The 19,403-nt window shown below is 44.7% G+C and overlaps 1 long non-coding RNA gene across 1 annotated transcript; it reads right to left on the bottom strand.

Moving 5' to 3' along the window:
• Nucleotides 1-5,916: 5,916 nt before the first annotated feature.
• On the bottom strand, nucleotides 5,917-6,444 carry LOC137895426 (uncharacterized). Its single transcript, XR_011105552.1, has 3 exons — nucleotides 6,369-6,444; nucleotides 6,167-6,281; nucleotides 5,917-6,078 (listed from the first exon to the last, which is right to left on the bottom strand). It is a non-coding gene; the product is annotated as an uncharacterized lncRNA (long non-coding RNA).
• Between the last annotated feature and the right edge of the window lie 12,959 nt (nucleotides 6,445-19,403).

Raw genomic sequence — 19,403 nt, 5'->3', positions numbered from 1 at the left:
TTACCTCTGACTCACCTGTTTATACACTTACACTGCTGTCCACCGTGCGTCTCTGCCAGATTATTCATAATCCCGTATGTGTGACTTTCCAGCCTTTTTTTTTAACATTCTCCTCAGTTTTGACTTTGCCTGCTTCAGATCTTCTCTCCCTACCTGGATTCATTCTGCTTTGCCCCTATTTTGTATTTAGCTGACTCCGTTGTGTGTCAGTAAAGATCATCACAGACCTACCTGCCACAGAGCGCTGCTTGTGGGTCCAAGAACCACTCGCATTACACCCGACCAGTTTTCCAGCCTCATTTTGTCGACTCAGTACATTCGCATCCCAAATGTTTGGGATGCGAATGTACTGAGAATAAAGCAACTATTTCTGTTTCTGTTATTCAAAACGATCATCGTTTTCTTTTATTGGTCACACCAGCATTAAGTGTTCCAAATAGTATTTATTGGGTGTTAGGGATAAAGTCTCTAACATTGTTGTAATAATTTTCAAATGCATCGAAATGAAGCAGGCAGAGTCAAGGATTCTTTTTCTCTCACGCAGCCAAGACCGACTGGTCTGGCGCGCTGCTCAAAACCAACTCCCGTCCCGTTTTCCGGAACCCGTTTATTTATCACCTTCATAGCTCCACCTCTTGACCCAGTGACATCACAATACTTTCAGGGCGCACATCGATGCCCACCAGATGGGACTGTTCTGCACCTAACAGTTACATTAAACAATTGAAAATAAGCAAATTGACTCTAACATTGGGGCGTCTCTACTTCTCCTAAAGTACCTTGATTTCCTTCTTGGTGAAATTTCTCTTCTTGCCACTCTTTGCCATGATTTTGTTGTGACAAGGATCCATTCACAATGACGTTTTAAGGGGAGTGTTGCTACCATATATGGTTAATTGAAGGCGGCTGAATGCAAATGATCCCAACGTGCACGAGCAGCGTACTTAAGAACAGGTGAGATTTATCAACATGGATTACTTATGGTTGTGCACACGTTCGATAAATACGGATGTTATTGTACTTACACACATTCTACATTTCATTCGTAGGAACGAATTTAGAACCGTTTCTACGCACTGTTGATAAATGAGGGCTCTGGTGTCTGGATTCCAGGGGAGGGTTTATATCAGGCTGCTGCTGAGGACAAACACCCTCCTAATCTCTCTGAAGAGTCTCACTGCAAATGACTTTATTACATTCAATAAGTGATAAAAAAATATGTCAAAGATTATTTACTTGTCTCTCCTGGTTGAAATGCACTTATGCCTAAGTGTTTCTGTTAGCTTTTATAGCCTAGTCCACTTAAGCAATTATAACTTAAACTGAAGGCTTTCTGGAGGCAGAAATGCGGCTAAATTTGACAGAAAGATAACAAAATTGAGTGAATCACACAAATAAAAATGTTACATTAAGAATATTCCAGATGACGGGATGAGCCGAATGAGATCTAAAAGCTAAAGACGGAACTGCTCTGTATTTTTTTTTTTATAATATTGTTCTTCCTTCATTATTTCTGTTAATTGCATTTTCTGTGGTTGGGCCCTCTATTTTTTTTATTGACTTTAACAGAAGAAACAAACCATCATGGACCCAGCAGACTTTAACTTTGATGTTGAACTGCACGATCCCTCAAACGCTCCCATCTGCATTCATAGAGTGGAACAGACCGTGTTCTGTGGAGCCGGCTTCTCTGCACCTCCCATGCACTGAGGCGTCTGCTAAACTTTGGCTAAAGCATTTGCCGTCATGGCTGGGAGATTTTGTGGATAATACTGACTCCTTGTTCACATGATCTAGGTCCCACCAGGCTAAAACCCTCTCCTCTCCTTTCCCACCTCTGTGACAGCTAGCCAGCTGCCTCATGGCCCCCCAGTGACACCACATTACTCCAGATTCTCAGTCTCTCTGTGCACCAGAACCTCTTTTTATTCCTCATGTCCAATTAGTGGCTGTAGTCCAGCCAACTCCAGCTCCACATGTCCACTCAGTCCTGTCTTCCCGTTTCCCAACAGACCTGCCGACCTCCCATGTTCCTGATTTCCAGTTCCATTTCCAGCCCCGACAAAGCCTCCAAGGGGTTTTAGTCTTCGCCGCCCTTCCCCTGAAAGCCACTCAATGATGCCCACTTAAATAAAATAAGCGTTTTCAATTGATTTCAATTCTATTCTATAGCGTCAGATCAAGTCATCTCAAGGCACTTAACAGGAGTAGCAGGGAAAGACAGAACACAACTTGACCCACAAGAGCAAGCACTTTGGCAACGGAGGCAAGGAAAAACTTCCCTTTAACAGGCAGAAACCTTGGACAGAACCGAGGCTCATGGTGGACGGCCATCTGTCTGACCGGCTGGGTTGAGAAGGAGAGAGAGAGAGAGAGACAGCGGTAAAAATACAGAGACAAGGACCGTGTGGGGGAGACAGAGACAAGGACAGGTAAGAAGGAGAGTCAAAAACAAAGAGAGGGAGAGAGAGTGATAGAGAGACAGAGGGCAGGAGCAGAAAAAAATAATGCAACATATCGGCTTCTGAGCAAGCCACTGACTAAAGAGGTGCTATATAAAGTTATGAATGCTAATGCTAGCAGGTCCAGGTTCTGCAGCACCACGGACAGAAGGACCTGCAGACAGAGACAGAAAGAGGGACAAACAGGGGGAGAGAGAGCACAAACGTGTGGCATAGAGAGAGACATTTATAATTGAGAATTTGACTCCAAAAGTATATTAATGAAGAAAAATGTGTCCTTAGGCTACCTTTATAACACATTTACACAAAGTAGTGCAGGCTTCTCCCGGCGGGACATGCCCAGAGCACCCCCCCCCCCAGGGAGGCGTCCACGGGGCATCTGAGATAGGAGGAGCAGCGGCTCTACCCCGAGTTCCTCCCCGGTGACTGAGCTCCTCACTCTAGAGCCCAGCCATCCTGCCTCACAGAAGCCTGAGGACATCTACATGCCAAAAACAAACCATGGCCATTGCAGCTTTAATAATCTTTTACAAATAAAATATTAATGGATTTTTGGTCATTATGTGTTAGATAAATCTGCAAATGTGTTTATCATTAATTCACCAATGAGTAGCAGTAGTTATGTCATGGTTCTTTTAATGCCATTTATCCTTCACAATCTTACCCAAGATATTCATAAAGTATGTGACAATCGTAGATATGTTAATATGCTGACTAGACTGAAGAAGTGAACACTTTGTGTTGTCTGGAAGAGCTATCTGCTCAAGGTTGGAGTCTTCATGTCTGGGTGATTTACGCACGTACACATTCTTATCTGCTAATAAAACCAGCTGGAGGGGAGCTGTTTCTCTGAGAATCGAGGACGAGGCTAGCAGCAGCCACTCTCCCTTGCTGGGAGAGTCGATGGCACGGCGAGAGAGCAGCTCCATTCTCCCTTGCTGAAAGAAAGAATACTAGTCTCGTTTCTTACCGCAAGTAAATGGTTATTGGGTTGAATCTTTGGGGCTTGGTTCTGATTTTCTCTCTTTTACAGTGTCACAAACCTGACATTATGCAAAGTGATTATCCTTTAAATAGTTCTGTTTCACTTGTTTATCCATTCTTCTAAATGTCTCCACGAGGCTCCTGTCAAGAGGGTGGCCACTCTATCATCCCAGCTTCTGATTTACGGCTGCTCCTGCATCTGCTGCAATCGCATATAAATCACTGAAAGTGACATTGCCTGATGTCGACTCTCCCTGAGGGAATGCTAACAATAACCATCATCCTCACGCAGCGTCACGGTCACCCAGAGGGTGCTTGGCGTATGTGTAAACTTCCACATTAAAAGCATTACAAACAGCAGATTCAGATTTTCACCCCCATCACCCGGGATGAAAAATGTACAGTGACATATATTCCTTACATCATTGAACTAATTAATTGTGACAAGCGAAAGGCTTCATCAAGGGAAGAGAAGCAACAATAAAACAAAGCCTGGAGCCCCGCTCAGAAGACATGGCTCCTCCTGCCACTCTTGGGAGCTTCAGATGGGAGCTTTCTGCACTCTGAATTTTTCCAAATGACTGAGGGTGTTGCACACAACACAAGGCAGAGTTCCTGACGGCCAAATTTCCCTCTAATCTTACACATGCTTGGTCATTGGAGGTTAATAAATTCACTGCCTTTTACAGTTTAATGAATCTGGTCCATGAGCTATGACTTAGTGTCCCCATGCTTTAAATATCAATCAATCAATCAAATCTTTGTTGCAGACACAATGGTCCAATTAAAAAGCACACATAATATGTTTGAGCATTTTTAAAATCTGAATGTTTTCTCTCAGTCAATGGTTCCCATTTCTCATTCTTGAAGAGCTGATTCTTCAGCACTTCATAAAATGCGAGACATCTCTATATTTTGTTGTGTCCTCTATACTCCTGGATAATCCATTACTTGTACCCGGCGCTGCCTTTCTGAGCCCAATGTGTCATCATAGGTCAGCCATGATCATATAGCAGCATCAAGCCTTATTGTCTGCAGCCACAGCAGTGCAGCAGTGGATGCAGTAGCAGTTCCACTTAGAACAGGCTTCCTCAGATGAGGAAAATACGTGAGAAGTCATACAAACCTACGCATATAACAACATTTCTAATCACATAAATAGCTGAGTATCTGTGGAAAATACATCTTAGACTCATTCATTCATTTTCCAAACCGCTAAATCAGTTCAGTTCAGTTCATCGCAAGGCCACTCACAAACAGACAATCATTCACACACACACACACACACGCAAACAATCATTCACACACACACACACACACACACACACACTCCGATGGACAATTTAGTGCAGGGGTCGGCAACCTAAGACACGAGTGTCATGGCTGGCACACGAGGGCATTTATGTTGGTATGCAGAGAATATTAAGTGGGAAAAAAATATTTTATTTTATCATGCGATGAACTGGCGGCTTGTCCAGGGTGTACCCCGCCTCCCGCCCATTGACTGCTGGGATTGGCTTCAGCAACCCGATAACGGATTAAGCGGTTGGAAAATGAATGACTGAATATTTAAAACCTCACAAGAAATGGAGCACACTAAATGTTCTTAAATACTATAATTGTGGTGACCCGTCATGGAACAAGCCGAAAGTTCGGTAGTAGTAGTAGTAGTAGTAGTAGTAGTAACTGTTTAATACATAGTGTAAATTATTATGCTGTGTGCGTAGGTGTACCGATGCACGTCCTTGATTTATCGCGTTACCGCGAGACTCTTGGGAGTTCAGTGGGCTAGCTTACCAGCGGTGTTAGCATGGCGAGTAAAGAAAGTTCCAGTCGTTCTTTTCAACAAGGGAGTATGGGTTTATTTCAAGCGGAGACAGGAGATATGCATCCTTTGCTGTGAAAGTGTGGCCCGGTACCGGTCCATGGCAGGAAAAAGGTTTTGGACCACTGGCGTGTAGGACAGATTGTTGGAGACGTCTTCTTTCGGCTTGTCCCGTCAGCGGTCGGCACACCAAATCGACCTTCTAGTCAAAGATTAACGCCGGATGCCAACGCTCTGCATTCATCCAGACTTGGGACCGGCTCAAGGGATAAACTACCCGTGCTGCCTCTGAGGCTGCTAGCAAGTTAAAAACCAGGCAGCGGAGGGGAGTTCTAACGTTTCTCACTGCATAGCGAAACATGGGAAAGCATTCGCTGACAGAGAATACATGAAGGACGCTTTCCTATCGACTGCGGTGAGTTTTGGGTGTCCTACATGTGACAGGTTGGTGGAGTTTTGGTTGCGACAACGCCACCCAGGGAATTTTACTCCTGGGAATTATCTAGGAAGAATTATCTCTCCTGAATTATACTGGTGCGCGTATCCCTACTCCAGGGACACAGGTTCGATTCATTCCACACAGGCAGAGAGCGGGTCCGGTTCACACAGTTTATTCTCACACAGATTGTCATACAGCTGTGCCTTCAAAATTGGTATCGGTTTAACAATAATTATTAACACTGTGATTAAACATAAGGCACCATAACAGTCAGCACAAACAATACGAAACAGAGGAATTTCCACCTAAAGCAGCAGCCACGATCAGGGGAGGGCAGTGGCTGTGAACGGCCCACACGCCTCTTCAACCTTTGGAAAAAAATAAGAAAACAATACATCTAAACGATATCGCCGCCACGAGCTTGATGTGAAACCAAGCTGTTAAATAAAATCCTACCTTCCAGAAATAATCTCACTGGCAACAGGACAGCAGAGCCAACACATCCGCCGCTCGATTTCACCGGGGATCAGACGAGCAGGCCAGCCCGCGCCTCAGCTCTATCACCGATCAGCTGTAGAGCCAATCAAACACTGACGTCACCGGTGCGCATCGCGCTAATCTTATGCGAGGGCGGCGTGTGAATGGGTTAGAACACTACCTGCTCTGACAACAAATCCCGCGCGTAGATGGTCATTCATTCGTGTCCGTCACGCCACGACAGCCCATGAGTAACCCGGAAGAGGTGTGGATGCGCGCGCAGCTACAGGAAGTATATGCCGCCCATTGAGGGGCGAACCTACACCACCGCATAGCGCCCCTCAGTGGCACGGAGGGAGACTACATATGGCCACATACACAACACTGATTAACAGACGTGCACTATTACACATAACGATCAACTAACGCAGCTGGTAGTTCAGTGAACACGTTTAAATACTGCAAAAAACTGTACAAACAGATATTTTACTAATTATTTTATTCAAGAAGTAAGTGTTGGGACTCTGGGCTTGAGAATATTGTAAAGTGGCACGCGTCATGAAAAAGGTTACCGATCCTTGATTTATTGTAACCAATTCACCGAATTTGCACGTTTCTGGTGGTTGGAGGAAGCCGGAGAACCCGGAGAGAACCCGGAGAGAACCCACGCATACAGAACATGCAAACTCCTCACAGAAAGGCCGCAAGTCGAGTTTGAACCTGTGATCTTCTTGCTGCGAGGCAACAGCGCTTACCACTGCGCCACCGTGTTTTCAAACATCTGCTCCAGAAATGATTGGCATACGAAGCTGAAGGACAGAATGTGGGGTCTTTTTAATATGGTACGTATTAACCTGCATACGCTTCCTAAAAATACATATGAATATACAATCAGGAACAAAGGGCATGTTCATTATCTGAAGAGGATCTCACAAGTATCAATCTATGCACTCATTCTGTGTGGGAGTCAGGCATGTTCACCATTCAGTTATTAGAATAACGCAAATTCATTTTAATGCGTCCTTTTTAAAGAACTCCAGGTTTTTCCACAATTGCTGAGGGGTGAGTAAAAATCTTATCAAAACATCATCATCATCATCATCATCATCATCATCACTGAGACATGGATGGATCCTTTACAGAAAAAATGGCAACAATGCGTTCATCATTTCACCATATGTTGATTCATTATGTCTGCGTTTTTATATGTGCACTTAAAGAACCCGAGCAAGCGATCCACAAAAGGCACTGAGGCAGTATTTTACAAGTTATTTTGCTCCAGTGAGTATAAGACAGCTCTTTCAAGCTTGTACATTCACCAGATTAGACCCCCCCCCCTGTGAAACCACTTCTTACAATGCGATTTGCATAATCTTCCTTTAGTTTAGTGTCACGAAAAGAACACAGTAAAATGAAATTCAATGGGAAGTTTCTTCGTCAACTAAAACCACTTCTGGGTTATAAAATGCCCGACTTATAAAGAAAGATATCTGTTTGATGTGAATATTCGATTCACATCACTATATATATATATATATATATATATACAAGTATTCATATTATGATGACACATTGAGACAATCAGTCTCAATATATATATATATATATATATATATATATATATCCTACAAAGTATGTGGACTGTCATGTATTACAGCATTCTCAGTCTTGTCATCAGTCTTACAGTCTGACAATACAGGCGCTGCTGCGCCATCTAGTGGTGACTTTTCAGAAGAACAGAAAATAAACGTGTGTGTCTGTGTGTGAGAGAAAGAGAGAGAGAGTGCGCGCGCGCGCACACACACACACGAGGCAGACCGGGACTAAATTATTATTTGTTAAAACACATGATGATATGATTTTTGCGGGCCCATAGGCTTTAGGCCTCTGAGGTAATGATTTTATTTGATTAGCGTTATAAATTAGGAGACGCTGACATTGACTGTGAAACCAGTAATAATTTCAGGTGCGTGGGATTCAGGTGATTTATGATATTTTCCTTCATTATTCTGAAAATATTGAAAGAATATGTGCTTACACACACCCTGCAGCCTGCAGGCCATGTTGCCTCTGTGCTGGTATGTAATTTGATCTGAGCAGCAGTCTCTGGGCAACCATCACTCACTGCATCATTATGCGGAACAGCAGATCTATAGCCTGCTCAGTCAGACGGATGGATGGATGGATGGAGAGATAGATTATGATGATTGCGCTTGTATTATGTCCGCCAAGATTATGTTTTTTGTAGCGCTGTCAAGCGATTAAAAAATGAGTGCGATTAATTAATTAATCTATTTTTCAATCTCGCCTAAAAATTGAATAGAAAATACCTCAACTTGAGGTATTTTCATTTAAATTCGTTACATTATTGTGGAAGATCAAAAGATTCATATATAACAAACAGTCGCTTTATAAAGTCAATTATTGTTTGACTTGAATCAGAAGCCTTTATTAATCCCAGAGGGAGATTCCATCATTTAGACTCTGCCGTGATTGCAGAATTTATTTGTTGCCTGCAGGTCATCGCTGTCCACCTGGCGAGTACATTTGTCAGCGTGCCGGTCGCAGACTTGCTCATAGCGGGGCGTCTCCTCCAGTTGAGTCTGGTGAAGAGCTTTGCTGCGGCTCGCTAAGCTGCTAACGACTTCACTGCTAACTCGCGACTGATCCTGATTCCTCACCGTTCCTCACCTTGTCCCGCCCAACTACAATAGGAGCCTATTAGCTTGTGCTGAACAAGCCCAAATGTCAGAATGGGTCCACTAACCTGCAGCCTTCAGCACCAACAGACCAGGTCTAGCAAGCAGAAGTTCAAACTACAGGAACAGTTTTAGCAGCTCAAGACCTTGTTTAAGATGGGATGTCGCAACAGTTACAACCAGCTTCATCCCTCCATCCCTGTCCCAGCGGAAGGCCCGTGGTCATCGGGGGTTATCTGACTCCGTTTGTTCAATTGGAAGAACCAATGCATGTTGAAGTCCCAAAAAGAAGCCTCAGGAGCCTGCAACAGGCGGCGTGCAGAAGCATCGCAGCCAAACAGGATCAGCGCTGACGCTGATTGTTTCTGTCGTCTCTGTCTGACCTCAAACAGGAAGATTCGGCGTCGCTAAGAGCATCCTGGGAAGGTGGTGGCCCCTACAGACGTCTGCATATATATATATATATATCTGTATAAATATATCCTATCTATATTTAATCTGTATGTAATATTGTCAGATGTATCCATCTATCTATTTATCTGTCTGTCTATCTATCTATCTATCTATCTATCTATCTATCTATCTATCTATCTATCTATCTATCTATCTATCTATCTATCTATCTATCTATCTATCTATCTATCTATCTATCGATCTATCTATCTATCTATCGATTGATTTATCTATCTATCTATCTATCTATCTATCTATCTATCTATCTATCTATCTATCTATCTATCTATCTATCTATCTATCTATCTATCTATCTATCTATCTATCTATCTATCTATCTATCTATCTATCTATCTATCTATCTATCTATCTATCTATCTATCTATCTATCTATCTATCTATCTATCTATCTATCTATCTATCTATCTATCTATCTATCTATATCTATCTATCTATCTATCATTACCTAACCAAGAGATGTTTCTATCTACTGGTCTACACTGTCAAAATCTCTCTCTCTCTCTCCAAAGCAACGGCAACAACATCAACAAACCAACCTCCTCCAACACGGAACAAATCGTTGTTTATTCTGCTTTTCAGCACTAGAATAAAGTGTTCTTTAGTTCAGTAGCTTGTGACGCTTGCCCTATTTTTTGTTTTTTTTTGTATTTTAATTATTTGTTCTACTAAAGATAAAGGTCAAATGGGGTTTTCATGTATTTTCTTTTCTCGGGAATTTATATCTTATTACTATTATTAATGCATATTATTTTAGCTTTTCAGTCACTGGACAAGCGTTATTTTGACTGTCCACTAGAGGGCGCAATACAGCCATGAAGCATCCACTTCGACATGTTCTGCTCCCATATCCATGAAAATGAACACGACGCAGAGTAATCACGGTGAACGCAGAGGCTCCGACGAGAGCAAAGAAATTAAATCGTTTTTAGTCTATTTACTTTATTCTGATGCTTTTGTACATCGTCAGAGTCAGACGTTTTTATTTGTAAGTAATTTTGTGCCCACGAGGAATTGGACTCGCCACCGTGGTGTACAGCAATGTTAAAGAGAAATCAGCAAAACACCATCCAAGCGTGAATATAAATTAAAACATTCATAATGTGAAAATATGTAAAAAATAAAGAGACATTTTCATGTGTAAATAATGCCCATGACATCAGAGGGCCTTAAATCCTGTTGATTTCAAAGCCAAAAACAAAAAATCAAAACTCCACTCGGGCGGCGCTTCACTCAGGTCGAACCAGAGGTGGAGAAAGGCCTATCCCAGCAGAGAGGTGGGGGACACCCCGCACTCGTCGCCAGCGCCTCGCGGGGCCACACAGAGACAGGCAACCACTCACTTACACACACACACGCACTACGGACAGTTTGGAGCGCATAATCAATTCACCCAAATTGCATGTTTTTGGAGGAGGCAGCAAACCGGAGAACCCACGCAGACACGGGGAGAACAAGCTCCACACCGATGGGATGAAAGCCTGGCACCTTTTTGAGTCGACAGCGCTGACCACTAAGCCACCATTTATAAAACAGAATATAAATCAAGAATTAATAACGATGCAGGCAGATTTACTGGTCAATGGTCGTACACGATGAATACGGTGTGCTCAAAATGAGCGCCAAAACGGTGTCAGTGATTTACAGGAAAATAATATTCATTTGTATTACTATCCTTTATATGTATTGAGAATATTTGGTTTTAATTCCTGCTATGCATCTGTGAGTACCTGAGTGGGATTCATTTAAATGGTCCCATATTCTACCCTTTTCCCACAAGTTAACGCAGTTCTCAGACACTTGCAGGAAATATCTGTGACAGCGTCCCTCTTGTCTGTCTCAAACAGATGCTGCAAGGACAGCGTCCCTCTTTTCTGTCTCAAACAGATGCTGCGGGACAGCGTCCCTCTTTTCTGTCTCAAACAGATGCTGCAGGACAGCGTCCCTCATTCCTGTCTCAAACAGATGCTGCAGGACAGCGTCCCTCTTGTCTGTCTCAAACAGATGCTGCAAGGACAGCGTCCCTCTTTTCTGTCTCAAACAGATGCTGCGGGACAGCGTCCCTCTTTTCTGTCTCAAACAGATGCTGCAGGACAGCGTCCCTCATTTCTGTCTCAAACAGATGCTGCAGGACAGCGTCCCTCTTTTCTGTCTCAAACAGATGCTGCGGGACAGCGTCCCTCATTTCTGTCTCAAACAGATGCTGCAGGACAGCGTCCCTCTTGTCTGTCTCAAACAGATGCTGCGGGACAGCGTCCCTCTTTTCTGTCTCAAACAGATGCTGCAGGACAGCGTCCCTCTTTTCTGTCTCAAACAGATGCTGCAGGACAGCGTCCCTCTTTTCTGTCTCAAACAGATGCTGCAGGACAGCGTCCCTCATTTCTGTCTCAAACAGATGCTGCAGGACAGCGTCCCTCTTGTCTGTCTCAAACAGATGCTGCAGGACAGCGTCCCTCATTTCTGTCTCAAACAGATGCTGCAGGACAGCGTCCCTCTTTTCTGTCTCAAACAGATGCTGCAGGACAGCGTCCCTCATTCCTGTCTCAAACAGATGCTGCAGGACAGCGTCCCTCTTGTCTGTCTCAAACAGATGCTGCAGGACAGCGTCCCTCATTTCTGTCTCAAACAGATGCTGCCAGACAGCGTCCCTCTTTTCTGTCTCAAACAGATGCTGCAGGACAGCGTCCCTCTTTTCTGTCTCAAACAGATGCTGCAGGACAGCATCCCTCATTCCTGTCTCAAACAGATGCTGCAGGACAGCGTCCCTCTTTTCTGTCTCAAACAGAGGCTGCAGGACAGCGTCCCTCATTTCTGTCTCAAACAGATGCTGCAGGACAGCGTCCCTCATTTCTGTCTCAAACAGATGCTGCAGGACAGCGTCCCTCTTGTCTGTCTCAAACGGATGCTGCAGGACAGCGTCCCTCATTTCTGTCTTAAACAGATGCTGCAGGACAGCGTCCCTCTTTTCTGTCTCAAACAGATGCTGCGGGACAGCGTCCCTCTTTTCTGTCTCAAACAGATGCTGCGGGACAGCGTCCCTCCTTTCTGTCTCAAACAGATGCTGCAGGACAGCGTCCCTCATTTCTGTCTCAAACAGATGCTGCAGGACAGCGTCCCTCATTCCTGTCTCAAACAGATGCTGCAGGACAGCGTCCCTCTTTTCTGTCTCAAACAGATGCTGCGGGACAGCGTCCCTCATTTCTGTCTCAAACAGATGCTGCAGGACAGCGTCCCTCTTGTCTGTCTCAAACAGATGCTGCGGGACAGCGTCCCTCTTTTCTGTCTCAAACAGATGCTGCAGGACAGCGTCCCTCTTTTCTGTCTCAAACAGATGCTGCAGGACAGCGTCCCTCATTTCTGTCTCAAACAGATGCTGCAGGACAGCGTCCCTCTTGTCTGTCTCAAACAGATGCTGCAGGACAGCGTCCCTCATTTCTGTCTCAAACAGATGCTGCAGGACAGCGTCCCTCTTTTCTGTCTCAAACAGATGCTGCAGGACAGCGTCCCTCATTCCTGTCTCAAACAGATGCTGCAGGACAGCGTCCCTCTTGTCTGTCTCAAACAGATGCTGCAGGACAGCGTCCCTCATTTCTGTCTCAAACAGATGCTGCCGGACAGCGTCCCTCTTTTCTGTCTCAAACAGATGCTGCAGGACAGCGTCCCTCTTTTCTGTCTCAAACAGATGCTGCAGGACAGCATCCCTCATTCCTGTCTCAAACAGATGCTGCAGGACAGCGTCCCTCTTTTCTGTCTCAAACAGAGGCTGCAGGACAGCGTCCCTCATTTCTGTCTCAAACAGATGCTGCAGGACAGCGTCCCTCATTTCTGTCTCAAACAGATGCTGCAGGACAGCGTCCCTCTTGTCTGTCTCAAACGGATGCTGCAGGACAGCGTCCCTCATTTCTGTCTTAAACAGATGCTGCAGGACAGCGTCCCTCTTTTCTGTCTCAAACAGATGCTGCGGGACAGCGTCCCTCTTTTCTGTCTCAAACAGATGCTGCGGGACAGCGTCCCTCCTTTCTGTCTCAAACAGATGCTGCAGGACAGCGTCCCTCATTTCTGTCTCAAACAGATGCTGCAGGACAGCGTCCCTCTTTTCTGTCTCAAACAGATGCTGCAGGACAGCGTCCCTCATTTCTGTCTCAAACAGATGCTGCAGGACAGCGTCCCTCATTCCTGTCTCAAACAGATGCTGCAGGACAGCGTCCCTCTTTTCTGTCTCAAACAGAGGCTGCAGGACAGCATCCCTCATTTCTGTCTCAAACAGATGCTGCAGGACAGCGTCCCTCTTGTCTGTCTCAAACAGATGCTGCGGGACAGCGTCCCTCATTTCTGTCTCAAACAGATGCTGCGGGACAGCGTCCCTCTTTTCTGTCTCAAACAGATGCTGCGGGACAGCGTCCCTCTTTTCTGTCTCAAACAGATGCTGCGGGACAGCGTCCCTCATTTCTGTCTCAAACAGATGCTGCAGGACAGCGTCCCTCTTTTCTGTCTCAAACAGATGCTGCGGGACAGCGTCCCTCATTTCTGTCTCAAACAGATGCTGCAGGACAGCGTCCCTCTTTTCTGTCTCAAACAGATGCTGCGGGACAGCGTCCCTCATTTCTGTCTCAAACAGATGCTGCAGGACAGCGTCCCTCTTTTCTGTCTCAAACAGATGCTGCGGGACAGCGTCCCTCATTTCTGTCTCAAACAGATGCTGCAGGACAGCGTCCCTCTTTTCTGTCTCAAACAGATGCTGCAGGACAGCGTCCCTCTTTTCTGTCTCAAACAGATGCTGCAGGACAGCGTCCCTCTTTTCTGTTTCAAACAGATGCTGCAGGAAAGCGTCCCTCATTTCTGTCTCAAACAGATGCTGCAGGACAGCGTCCCTCATTTCTGTCTCAAACAGATGCTGCAGGACAGCGTCCCTCTTTTCTGTCTCAAACAGATGCTGCAGGACAGCGTCCCTCTTTTCTGTCTCAAACAGATGCTGCAGGACAGCGTCTCTCTTTTCTGTCTCAAACAGATGCTGCAGGACAGCGTCCCTCATTTCTTCCAGACGCGTTTCAGGAGGTGATTACAGACCGACCCAAAAGACGAAGGATTGACTGGATGGTTTGTTTTGCTGTTTTTGGGTTGATGAGGACCCAAAATCACCAGAATAATGTAGAAACATGGGAAAAGTGAGTTTTTATAATATGGGCCCTTTAAGCTTCCAGTGTTTTCTTTCGCTGAATATGCGTCTTATATTTTTGGATGAGTAGTAGTACTACTTATATGTAAATTGATGGAATTAATTTGAACTATGGATGTACTTCCTGGATACTGGAGGGGAGAGGGAAGTCTGGGTTTCCCTGCTTAGGCTGCTGCCCCCGCGACCCGGTTGAAGATGAATGGATGATTTGAAGGAAAATCACACAGAATAGATTTCAACTCAGGATTTCTCTGATGACGTCATAGGAAAAATATGTAATCCCAGAAAATCTGTTAAACTAAAACATATAGGTGGTGTGGTGTGACGTCAGATAACGCTGAATATTTAGGTTCTTAAATGTGATAATCCTTTTACATGAGCAGAGCCAACACGCTACTATGGGAGTGTTGGCTTACTGTTCGGAGGTGGAAACCTGTTTCCTAGCTGGCCCCCGCTGATCAAACTTCACCAGCTCCAGATGGCTGGATCCAGAGTAGAGGTAGTGGTGAACGTGGTTTTTCACAGCCTAGATCCATTTTTCTTGTGAGCGGCACCCCTGAAATCTGTTTCCTCTCCTGTTTTCAGTGGCCTCCTTTTATTTTTATCCCCTCAAACCCAGAGAAGCACTTGGAATGTCTGCTGCAACTGCCAAAAGGCATCGGGATTCCAGCTTGCTGTCAGTTCCAGGATTAAAAAAACAAAAACAAAGTGTGAGTATTTTTAGTCACCTGTGGCCACGCGGCGCTCCTGTCCTGAAGGGTGACCGACCGCCACCGTCCTCTGCACCGTCTCCATGAGAGCTGCACTTCCTGCCTCGCCGAAACGCACGAGCAGACGTGAGACAAAGCAGAAGAGAAAGTTTGAAAGCAGTCAGCCTTCTTTCAAACCATCCAATCTGTTTATATCGATATAACGTGATGTCAGTGACGGACCCGGAGCGAGCAGGGGAATAATGAGATGCCCTATTATCATAATTTCCCTGATTTAGATGAGTGGTTTTCTAACTCTGGGTAGGCGAGATCTTTCATTGTCCTTTTAGAAATTCTCTCTCTCTCTCTCTCTCTCTGCCTCTCTAACTCCCTCGCCCACAGCGTGTGTGTGTTTGTTTCAGTGCATAGACTGCCTCTCTTTATAATATCACAAAAGAGCCAGACAGAAAAGCATTTCAGGAGCTAAGGATTTATTTCGCTGATATATTTTTTACATTATGGTGCAAACGAATCCATTTTTGGCCAAAGAAGCACATATTAATTGTTGTCTGCCTTCTTGGCTGCACACGCGTGTGAAATGATTGGCATTGACGTATCTGCGAGCAGCAACTTTACGTCTGTGGTTTCTGCAGCGCTTCGCTTCAACAGGAAATAGGGATGAGCTGCTTTTCCTGTCTCTTCGTCTTGACTTTGTTTAGATTTTCATTTAAGCAGGATTGTTGAGCACACTGCTCTGTGACTGAGTTTCATTTACGGTCATCCAAGAGGCGCATCAGGTAAGTTTTTAATAAAGTCGTGGCATAAAGCTGGAGGGTTCACAAGGCAAGGATTAAAATCAATTAAGAATAGTCAGACTTGAGGCAGCGAGCCTGACTTTCCATGTTCCAAAGCGCATGGTGCAGGTGCAGGTGCAGGTGCATTTATCGGCAGTAGCTATACGTTGCTACTCGGCTGCACGTGGAATCACACAACAGTTTAAATGGCCCAGAATGATCCGGAATGCTGCTCATTACAGAAATGTTGTCAACACATAGGGCATGATACACCTAGCATAGCTCCAGGCCCATTTTCATCACAGCAAGCCGTCCTGCTGAAAGGAGATGGGTGTCGGTACGTAGCCCGATAGCTCTATAGTTCCAAATCTGGTTTAGAATTTAAAGGGAAAACACAGCACCACTAAAAATAACCAAAAAAAGTCTGTGTGTGTGTGTGTGGGGGGGGGTTTGTTTGTTTGCTTTTTGACACTGCATGTGGTCACCTGACTACAAAACAAGAACACCACATGGCTGGGCACAGGCCTCACCAGGCCCTCTTAATGCATTCATTCAGCTGATTGCAGCGATGTGGAGCCCCCCCCCCCCCCCCCCCCCCACCACCACCACCACCACCACCACCACCACCACCAAGTTGCAGCTGCAGTCGTGCACAAAGTCAAGCAGCCAACAGGAGGGTGAAGAAAACACAAGCCTCTTGGGAAGAGCGAGAATATAAGAGGACGGGAGACCAGCGAGGTCGGCGATGCCGCCCAACGCATCTACAAGACACCGCCCAAATGAAGGTCAATAAATAGGAGTGTCATGGCAACTCGATCGGGACTTTCAAAGTTTAGGGTTGTCCCAACTTACAAATATGTAAATGCTCTGGGGGGAAAAAAAGTAAAAATGGTTGTATGTATAAACAGAATGTTTCTTCGTGCGAATAAAACAAAACGCATAATATTTGGAAACAGATCTCCAAACTTACATTGAAAGATTAAACTAAATGATGGCAACATTGAAAGTTCACCTCTGTGAGCTTTATTCTAAGATGCTGGAGACTCCAGGAGACGGTCAACCACAGATTCAGACTCTCACTCATTTGGAAATCTCAGAAATAGCTGCTCTTTACAGGTGACAGGGCTCTGCTGACGTTGTCATCAGCACACAGTCGAGTGGCAGTTCTGGGACGTGGTCGATTGAGATTGGCCACCTTCAGGTCTTCCACCATGGTTCTTTGCTGGAAGATGCTGGATTGGCTGGAGGATCTTCCCAAAGTGAAGGACACGACATCTGTGTAAAGTTGAGCACAGGCAGGAGCGTAGGCGTCATGGTCTCTTTACGTCACGCGATGAACTGGCCACATGTCCCAAAGTCGGCCGTGTCTAACTCACGACCTACACAGGATGAGCAGTTACAGAAAATGAATTGGATTCATTTTAATTCCAAACCTGGATTATGGTCATGAACTGAGTGGGCATTAGCTCATGGAGGAATTTCCTCCACTGCTTCAGGAGCCAGTGGAGGTGATTTGGACCTCTGATTGGAAAGCCCTTGACCCTTTGGTGGTGTTTGAAACAATTTCAAATTGGAGGAGGCCCTGGGATATGCCCAGAGAGCGCTGGAATGATGGCGTCTGAAAATACCTTGGGCTCCCTTGGAAGCTGTTGCTGGGAAGATGGATGCCTGGAACGTGCCACCTGACCAAGAGATCAGAGAAAGGCTTGTGGCGATTGCTGTCTAGTGCCAAACAATGAATTATGTTGACTTTCAGTATTCTATATTAAGTGCATTTAAAATGTATTTTTTATTGTTTTGAGAATTGCCGTGAATTAAAAGATTATTATACCCCTATGCTAAATAAAAATCCAGGTCCAGGTCAGTATAAGTAAATAAAATGTTTGTTTGAAAGCACGTCTGAATCCCTTTTCTCGCGCCACCTGTTTTTGTTTACATAGAACGAAAGAGCGCCAGGCTGGAATTCTTGAGGCAGAGCTAATTTCGACTAGCGTAGGTGCTCTGCTGTGGAACACGCACAGTCTAACGCAATGTTTGAGATTTTGTAAGGAAGCAGTTGCCTACGTGGCAATCGAATTAATTCTCTGTTCCGAGGCTAAGGAGCTCTTCGGCCTTGTGGTCCTCATTTTGATTTTCTTCCATGAGTTCACTGCTACCTGATGATGGCTGCTTTTCAATCCTTCCAGTTCGTGGGTGGGTCACACATGATGTCACCAGAATGTGACAGCTCTGTCTTGACTTGCTGCCTTGCTTGTTCCGTGGATTTTGTGCACGGCTGCCGTCTCAAGTGGAACAACACAGGCGTTGCCTTTGTGACATCGAGGGGACAATGGCCTGCAACTATCCCGCCTTAAACAGGCAAACATTGGCACGTCGTTCGACTTCTGGGGTTGTCTTCAATGTTATCACACAATATTTCGAGAAAAATAAAAAATAAAAATGTTCCTTTTGTACCAAAGATTGTATTTTTCCTGTTGTTTTTAAAAACCCATTAAACTGTGTGAACATTCTCATAGCAAGCAGAAGTGTATTTGCTGAACCCCCCCTCCTCCACCTGCTCAGATTTTCCATCCTGTGGTCTGAATCTCATCACTGGCTCCTTTTCAAACAGTCTCACAAACATAATGATTGATTCAGCCACTATCCTCCTGGATCTCTCAATGCCTGCCTGGGCTGGAGATTAATTTCCTTTTCCTCATCTTAATTTTGCTCATCTCCCCTCCATAAAAAGGCTAAATGTCAAGCATGCCTGACTCCTTCTAGTGACACATCTATTCCAGCAGATAATTACCATAAGGAAATAGATAGTGTGCACAAGGGAATTTAATTTACTCTGACATCCTCACAGCATAATGCATTCCTAAAGAAAAAGAGTTTTTCAGTTTGCAATTGACTTTTTAGATAAATTGACTATTTAATGTGATTATCAGCCGTGAACGTCATTGACTTATTAAGGTGTTGAAACCAATTAAGGGTTACATACTGCTCATGCTTCCAAATGTGAAGTATTGAATACTGCTTAAAGAGCCATGAAATAAGAACCAGCCTGAGTCTTTTGTTCGATGGGCTACACTGCTTGATGATGTTTTCAGACAAGTAATGATATTAATTACAGCGACACGGCTCTTCAGATTGTGGGTTAATTCAGTTGTGTTTAAATGTGGGTCTGTAGTTGTGGATTACAGCCCTTATATGTAATATAATCTTAAATGCTACAGAATTAAATATATTTTCCTGAACCAAGGCGGTTAGGATTTTTCTGCCGTTGGTTTGTTTGTCTGACTGTTAGCAAGATAACTCAAAATTACAGATGGATCTTGATGACATTTTCAGGAAATGTTGGGAACGTTACCAGGAACAGATGATTAGATTTTGGTGATGATCCAG

The sequence above is a fragment of the Brachionichthys hirsutus genome, chromosome 7, assembly GCF_040956055.1.
Source record: "Brachionichthys hirsutus isolate HB-005 chromosome 7, CSIRO-AGI_Bhir_v1, whole genome shotgun sequence".
Lineage (NCBI taxonomy): Eukaryota > Metazoa > Chordata > Actinopteri > Lophiiformes > Brachionichthyidae > Brachionichthys > Brachionichthys hirsutus.
This window is presented reverse-complemented; position numbering and strand designations above follow the sequence as displayed.